At 32.1% G+C, this 8,973-nt stretch overlaps 2 pseudogenes across 1 annotated transcript; one reads left to right on the forward strand and one right to left on the reverse strand.

Moving 5' to 3' along the window:
• Window positions 1-2,020, reverse strand: LOC146914425 (uncharacterized; annotated as a pseudogene).
• Window positions 2,021-2,348: 328 nt separating this feature from the next.
• Window positions 2,349-4,645, forward strand: LOC146914426 (uncharacterized; annotated as a pseudogene). The gene is made up of 3 exons (XR_015014188.1): window positions 2,349-2,905; window positions 3,217-3,444; window positions 4,071-4,645. The product of XR_015014188.1 is annotated as an uncharacterized LOC146914426 (transcript).
• Window positions 4,646-8,973: the final 4,328 nt, after the last annotated feature.

The following is an 8,973-nucleotide window of genomic DNA, read 5'->3' on the forward strand; positions in this document are numbered from 1 at the left end:
TAAGCCTTCCTTCAACCATGTAGTCTCATACCTACACGGCCTCAGGATCCCTCTCATTCCGTTGTGATTTGGTTCCTCTATAAGCTGTCGGGAGCCGCTCATTGTCGTGTCTTGTGCACCGGCGACCACTCCCTTGCTCTCGTCAGCCGTGGGTGTTACACAATATTATGTTGGAAATCATTAAGATATCCGGTTTTACAATACTAATGATTATATAAAACCAATTAACAATACTACTGGGATAATTACAACTGAGGTAGTTGTGAAAATATTCATATTCATGTTATTTAACATTTGACATACTCCTATATAATCCTATCAAAATTTGGTTCATGTCTTGTGTGAATTTAAGGCTCTTTATGGATTACTTAATTTAACTTATACCAGCGGTAATTAAGTTGATGCTCATTCTATAGTAGGTGATGGACAAAATGTTTTGAATAACTAACAAGTAACAAACAAGGCCAATCTGAAATTATTTCCTTAAGTTGAAGACAAGGGAATATGAAAACTATACGTGGATTGAAACTATATGTGTGCTGGTATAAGATTCTTACTATAGAATCCAACACATGCATGTAATGGCAACAGAGAAATTAAAGAAAAAGACCAAGTGCAGTTGAGAGATATAAACTACTCTGGTAGTATATAACATCTTGAAACCATCTTGAAACCATTTAATCTATATTAATGATTTCCGCCATAATATTGCATAAATAGTAGTTATATCATTATTTTTCTCTCACCTTAGAGAGTGGACAGGTATTTGCATCAAAACACAATACAAGCAGACCTTCGTCGGTGCTGTACAGTCTGGTTACCGCGGCCGTCAGTCCATGCTCGAGTCCCATAAGGTCATGGACCTTCTGAAGGTCTTGGTTTGCCTTCTTGACATCCCAATCACGAAGTGATGACCGCTTGTATTTCCCTGTCAGAAATGCGTTTCTCTTCCCCATTTTCTTCATGTAATTAATATGCACAATGAAAACATGCACATACACAATTTAAAAATCCACCCTTTAGTTGTTTTAAAATACAAATATATATATATATATATATAGGTATATGTATATGTATACGTATACGTATACGTATATATATATAATGATCACCATTAGGAAGTAGAAGTCCGCTAATGGATTTGCAACTTCCGGAGTGTGCAGGCCTTCTTTCATATATCCAAGAACATGTGAGCATCAGTTATAAGATGATACCCCAAGTGGATCTTCTAATATGTGAGCATATTGGAGAGATACAAAACTACTATTAGTGGGGCACAAAATTTTGTGAATGATAAAACAGATTGCACCTTTCACCCACGCTTTTGGTTTCTCTAGTGTCTTTAATATTCTCTCCAAATCTGTCACCTTCACAAAAGGAGAATAATTTCCATCCAGTGCTAATTCTTTCCTCAATCTCTCTATTGCTGCATCAGAGCAGAGATCGACGTTAATCTGCTTCCCCGCCATTGGAAGCTCATACACCCTATGTACATCATCCTCTTTCAATGGAAGTACCTCGGTCTTGCTTAATACAATCCACATGTGCTCTTTCTCAAAGTTTCTAACAACCCAATCCACAAAGAAATTGTGGACTAAAGTCCAGTTGCAGATATGCAACATTCCTCCAAAGCCACTATCATTCAAAAGCTCAATTACTCCTCTTTTCTTCTTTTGTCATGTATTGAATGCATGAGCTCATATACCTTAGGTATACTCATCTTGTGCCTCAGTCTTTGCTTCGCATTTTCATCATCCGAACTTCCTTCATCAAAATCTTGTGCTTCAGACTGTTGTTTCTTTTTTTCTGATGCTTCTTTATGTGCTGCTTCTTTTCTTTACCTTTAGCCTCTCCTGTTTTACGCTCCTTATTTTTATCACCACCGGATGATGAAGCAATGACATTCCTTTGCTCCTCCTCCAATTGTGTCAGTCCAAAACTGAATGATGGCAATGGCTCTAGGTCCTTAGTTTTTTTTCACGATCGATGTGAGTTGTACTCCAAAACCATTGGATGTACTTAATGGTTTTCTTTGATCATGAAAAAAACTAAGGACCTAGAGCCATTGCCATCATTCAGTTTTGGACTGACACAATTGGAGGAGGAGCAAAGGAATGTCATTGCTTCATCATCCGGTGGTGATAAAAATAAGGAGCGTAAAACAGGAGAGGCTAAAGGTAAAGAAAAGAAGCAACACATAAAGAAGCATAAAAAAAAAGAAACAACAGACTGAAGCACAGGATTTTGATGAAGGAAGTTCGGATGATGAAAATGCGAAGCAAAGACTGAGGCACAAGATGAGCATACCTAAGGTATATGAGCTTATGCATTCAGTACATGACAAAAGAAGAAAAGAGGAGTAATTGAGCTTTTGAATGACAGTGGCTTTGGAGGAATGTTGCATATCTGCAACTGGACAAAAGTCCACAATTTCTTTGTGGATCGGGTTGTTAGAAACTTTGAGAAAGAGCACATGTGGATTGTATTAAGCAAGACCGATGTACTTCCATTGAAAGAGGATGATGTACATAGGGTGTATGAGCTTCCAATGGCGGGGAAGCAGATTAACGTCGATCTCTGCTCTGATGCAGCAATAGAGAGATTGAGGAAAGAATTAGGACTGGATGGAAATTATTCTCCTTTTGTGAAGGTGACAGATTTGGAGAGAATATTGAAGACACTAGAGAAACCAAAAGCGTGGGTGAAGGGTGCAATCTGTTTTATCATTCACAAAATTTTGTGCCCCACTAATAGTAGCTTTGTATCTCTCCAATATGCTCACATATTAGAAGATCCAGCTGGGGTATCATCTTATAACTGGTGCTCACATGTTCTTGGATATATGAAAGAAGGCCTGCAAACTCCGGAAGTTGCAAATCCATTAGCGGACTTCCACTTCCTAATGGTGATCATTATATATATATATATATATATATATATATATATATATATATATATATATGTATACATATGTATATATGTATGTATACATATGTATATATGTATGTATACATATGTATATATGTATGTATACATATGTATATATGTATGTATACATATGTATATATATATATATGTATACATATGTGTGTATATATATATATATGTGTACATATGTGTGTCATATATATATATATATATATATATATATATATATATATATATTTGTATTTTTAAAACAACTAAGTGGTGGATTTTTAAATTGTGTATGTGCATATTAATTACATGAAGAAAATGGGGAAGAGAAGCCCATTTCTGACAGGGAAATACAAGCGGTCATCACTTCGTGATTGGGATGTCAAGAAGGCAAACCAAGACCTTCAGAAGGTCCATGACCTTATGAGACTCGAGCATGGACTGACGGACGGGGTAACCAGACTATACAGCACCGACGAAGGTCCGCTTGTATTGTGTTTTGATGCAGATACCTGTCCACTCTCTAAGGTGAGAGAAAAATAATGATAAACTACTATTTATGCAATATTATGGCGGAAATCATTAATATAGATTAAATGATTTCAAGATGGTTTCAAGATGTTATATACTACCATAGTAGTTTATCTCTCAACTGCACTTGGTCTTTTTCTTTAATTTCTCTGTTGTCATTACATGCATGTGTTGGATTCTATAGTAAGAATCTTATACCAGCACACATATAGTTTCAATCCACGTATAGTTTTCATATTCCCTTGTCTTCAACTTAAGGAAATAATTTCAGATTGGCCTTGTTTGTTACTTGTTAGTTATTCAAAACATTTTGTCCATCACCTACTATAGAATGAGCATCAACTTAATTACCGCTAGTATAAGTTAAATTAAGTAATCCATAAAGAGCCTTAAATTCACACAAGACATGAACCAAATTTTGATAGGATCATATATGAGTATGTTAAATAATAAATAACATAAATATGAATATTTTCACAACTACCTCAGTTGTAATTATCCCAGTAGTATTGTTATATAATCATTAGTATTGTTAAATCGGATATCTTAATGATTTCCAACATAATATTGTGTTTTTATGGTTTTGAAAATCCTAATAGTACACATACATAAAAAAATTGCAGGCTGAGATGCATCTTAATCATTGTAGGTCTTGTATACGGATCTACACTACAACCGCGGAAACCTTGGAAAGAAGAATAGCTGAGGGAAATGTTGGAACTTCTGGGAAAATGATGCAGTTCCAAAAGAAACAAACACAACCAAGGACAATCCGATTGAAGTGCAACCTGAAACCGAGGAGAATAAGAGTTCAAGTAATGAAAAAGGGATGGAAGTACCTGAGACTGAAGATAATAGAAGTTTGAGTGCCGGAACAGATCTAATCTGAAAAAGAAAAGAAAGAAGTTCTAGTGTAGATAATGGACAGGCTCAGAATGAATCATCCATACCACAAACAAGCACTCGAGGGGAAGAAAGGTATTGCATCTAATTTTAAGTCTTAAAATGGTTTAGTGATCACCTAATTGTAAGACTCTGTACAATATTTTGTTAAAATTGTTTGTTCCAATTCTGTTCGTATTTTTGTCCCTGAATGTTACTTTTCTGTTACTTTTATACTTACAATAATTTTGTAAATCATATTCAATGACACTTCACATCAAAACTGTATCCGATGTTTCATATTATGTTTTGTATTTCACACGTGTACACGATGTTTGATATCTGCACAACATCGACACATATAAGCATATGTATAATTCTTATTTTCTCAAATTATTACCGATATCACCGTGTCTGTTATATGTGTTGGCATCACCGCTTCATAGATCATATCCTTAAAAGTTAAAATTAATATTGTATTTTAGGAGTAAACAGAAGTTATGTTAGTTTTAGAAGACTCATATATCATTCTAAGAAGAGTATAAATGAAAAAAATAGAACTACTATCTAAGAAACATAAATGCATTTGGAAAAAAAAATCAGTAGACTAAAGATCTCTTAAACTACAGACTCGGACACATATGACACACACATCTAGACACTAGGCAGTTCAAAATGTACTCCTACCTATACTATTCATGCCAAAACAAAATACAACATAATGAAAGTAAACACTAATTTAAAACCTGAGAGAAGTAAAAAATACTAACCTAATGGGCGCTATTGATTGTTTGTTTGGTAAGTTGTATCAAAACTGATGACATCGCCAAATAGAGAATAATCTAGTTGCATAATGGGCGATATTCTTGAATTACAGTTGCTTCACCAACCACCATCTCCTTTTGACGAATTGTCATTAGATAGTTCATTAAGTCTGAAAACCGAAAAGGAAGATTCTCCGTGCATTACTTTTCTAAAATGGAGCAAGTTATTATCATCTCATAGATTTCAATTGAATATGGGTACGTAGCCTGGTTAATTGATATTTGGTGGGGTCGATTTACTTCTATTTACTATTTTACTTTCTACAATAATGCATCAGTTTTCTAAAATTGTTTTAAAATTGATACTTAACATGAATTTTTTTTTTTTGTAAACTTAAACCTTATTGGTTGGAACCTAAGTAAGTGAGCATTAAACTTTGTGTATGTTTGGTTTCAAATTTAAATGAAGCAACATTGAATCTAGAGGTGAAAAATTGATTATTGACATGTTTTGATTCTAAATTGAAACTAATCTTTAATATAACTTTTGACATATAATAATTTTTATATTCACATTCATTATTTAACTCACTTTTATCTAAAATTAATTGGCTTAATTTCACAATATAAGACTTTTCTAAATCAATTTTCCTTACTACATAAAGTTTTATAGTTACCAAACCTGCAGGTATATGCTAATCTTTAGTGGTTTGAAGGTTGAAAATTTTCTAAATCAATTTTGCTTCATCAATTTTCCTTGATAGCAAGGATATACAGTTTTGAAAATTTTCACGCTTTGTTCATTCCACTTGTTTTTTATGCATGCAGGTTGATAAATATCTTAACTGGAAAAATAAATGGCTAGCTAGTTTCTCATAATGTATGCCTATCAATGTACTGAAAATTGAAAAGCCTATACAAAGTAAAAATAATTGTCCTTATTTCATTGATAAGGCATATCATAATCCAAGGAGGACAAGTCTCTTATGTCACTTTCTATGCCTTTGTTCGAATAAGTTGTGTTGGGAAATGGTTAACATTAAGGGTCCTGTTAGTATTAAAGTTGAAGTTTGGTAAACTTTAAAGACAGTACCAAACATCAAAGACAGTGCTATGAGGAAACTTCAAATTATGCAAATGCAAAACTTATTGGTTTTGGTCAATATAATTAGACAGCATAATCAATAAGTTGTATATTGAGTTGGTCCATCATGTTATGTTGATGATAATTGAAGCTCCAAGCTCTCTCCCATAATTGTATCATTTATAGTACCATAATTGTGTTGTACCTTTACAACATGATGCCAATAATTGAAGCTGACATTTATTCAAAAATAAATAAATAATTGAAGCTGACATATATGAATTCTAAACAATGCAAAAAAGGACCTCAATTTCAAAGGTGACATTTAGCTGTAAGAATTGTTCATCAGTGCACCAAAAAATTAAAGGGCTTAACTTGGATATTGATGTGTTTTAAAATCATGACTCTTAAATGTCATCCCTAAATCTCTTAAATGTGATTATGAAATGTTTTAAATAAAACTGTCCAATACTTACTTACAAATGTCCTTAAATAACTAAAAATATTAACACTACTGAGTAGGTTGCAGTAACAAAGATATTTTAAATTAATTTTAATTTAATTATAAATTCATGTCACAACTACATTTAATTCCAAATAAATAGACATGACCATTCAAACACGCTGCTAGACCACCAGGCAAAGCATTTAAGAAACATTTAACTCTCACCACCAACTCAAATGTTCTACATTTGTGTACAATAATGCATTACTTTTCTAAAATGGAGCAAGTTATTATCATCTCATAGATTTCAATTGAATATGAGTACGTAGCCTGGTTAATTGATATTTGGTGGGGTGGATTTACTTCTATTTACTATTTTACTTTCTACAATAATGCATCAGTTTTCTAAAATTGTTTTAAAATTGATACTTAACATGAATTTTTTTTTGTAAACTTAAACCTTATTGGTTGGAACCTAAGTAAGTGAGCATTAAACTTTGTGTATGTTTGGTTTCAAATTTAAATGAAGCAACATTGAATCTAGAGGTGAAAAATTGATTATTGACATGTTTTGATTCTAACTTGAAACTAATCTTTAATACAGCTTTTGACATATAATAATTTTTATATTCCCATTCATTATTTAACTCACTTTTATCTAAAATTAATTGGCTTAATTTCACAATATAAGACTTTTCTAAATCAATTTTCCTTACTACATAAAGTTTTACAGTTACCAAACCTGCAGGTATATGCTAATCTTTAGTGGTTTGAAGGTTGAAAATTTTCTAAATCAATTTTGCTTCATCAATTTTCCTTGATAGCAAGGATATACAGTTTTGAAAATTTTCACGCTTTGTTCATTCCACTTGTTTTTTATGCATGCAGGTTGATAAATATCTTAACTGGAAAAATAAATGGCTAGCTAGTTTCTCATAATGTATGCCTATCAATGTACTGAAAATTGAAAAGCCTATACAAAGTAAAAATAATTGTCCTTATTTCATTGATAAGGCATATCATAATCCAAGGAGGACAAGTCTCTTATGTCACTTTCTATGCCTTTGTTCGAATAAGTTGTGTTGGGAAGTGGTTAACATTAAGGGTCCTGTTAGTATTAAAGTTGAAGTTTGGTAAACTTTAAAGACAGTACCAAACATCAAAGACAGTGCTATGAAGAAACTTCAAATTATGCAAATGCAAAACTTATTGGTTTTGGTCAATATAATTAGACAGCATAATCAATAAGTTGTATATTGAGTTGGTCCATCATGTTATGTTGATGATAATTGAAGCTCCAAGCTCTCTCCCATAATTGTATCATTTATAGTACCATAATTGTGTTGTACCTTTACAACATGATGACAATAATTGAAGCTGACATTTATTCAAAAATAAATAAATTATTGAAGCTGACATATATGAATTCTAAACAATGCAAAAAAGGACCTCAATTTCAAAGGTGACATTTAGCTGTAAGAATTGTTCATCAGTGCACCAAAAAATTAAAGGGCTTAACTTGGATATTGATGTGTTTTAAAATCATGACTCTTAAATGTCATCCCTAAATCTCTTAAATGTGATTATGAAATGTTTTAAATAAAACTGTCCAATACTTACTTACAAATGTCCTTAAATAACTAAAAATATTAACACTACTGAGTAGGTTGCAGTAACAAAGATATTTTAAATTAATTTTAATTTAATTATAAATTCATGTCACAACTACATTTAATTCCAAATAAATAGACATGGCCATTCAAACACGCTGCTAGACCACCAGGCAAAGCATTTAAGAAACATTTAACTCTCACCACCAACTCAAATGTTCTACATTTGTGTACAATAATGCATTACTTTTCTAAAATGGAGCAAGTTATTATCATCTCATAGATTTCAATTGAATATGAGTACGTAGCCTGGTTAATTGATATTTGGTGGGGTGGATTTACTTCTATTTACTATTTTACTTTCTACAATAATGCATCAGTTTTCTAAAATTGTTTTAAAATTGATACTTAACATGAATTTTTTTTTGTAAACTTAAACCTTATTGGTTGGAACCTAAGTAAGTGAGCATTAAACTTTGTGTATGTTTGGTTTCAAATTTAAATGAAGCAACATTGAATCTAGAGGTGAAAAATTGATTATTGACATGTTTTGATTCTAACTTGAAACTAATCTTTAATACAGCTTTTGACATATAATAATTTTTATATTCCCATTCATTATTTAACTCACTTTTATCTAAAATTAATTGGCTTAATTTCACAATATAAGACTTTTCTAAATCAATTTTCCTTACTACATAAAGTTTTACAGTTACCAAACCTGCAGGTATATGCTAATCT

The sequence above is a fragment of the Medicago sativa genome, chromosome 6 (genome assembly GCF_051527215.1).
Source record: "Medicago sativa cultivar Bolivia chromosome 6, Bolivia_mono, whole genome shotgun sequence".
In the NCBI taxonomy this organism is placed as follows: Eukaryota; Viridiplantae; Streptophyta; class Magnoliopsida; order Fabales; family Fabaceae; genus Medicago; species Medicago sativa.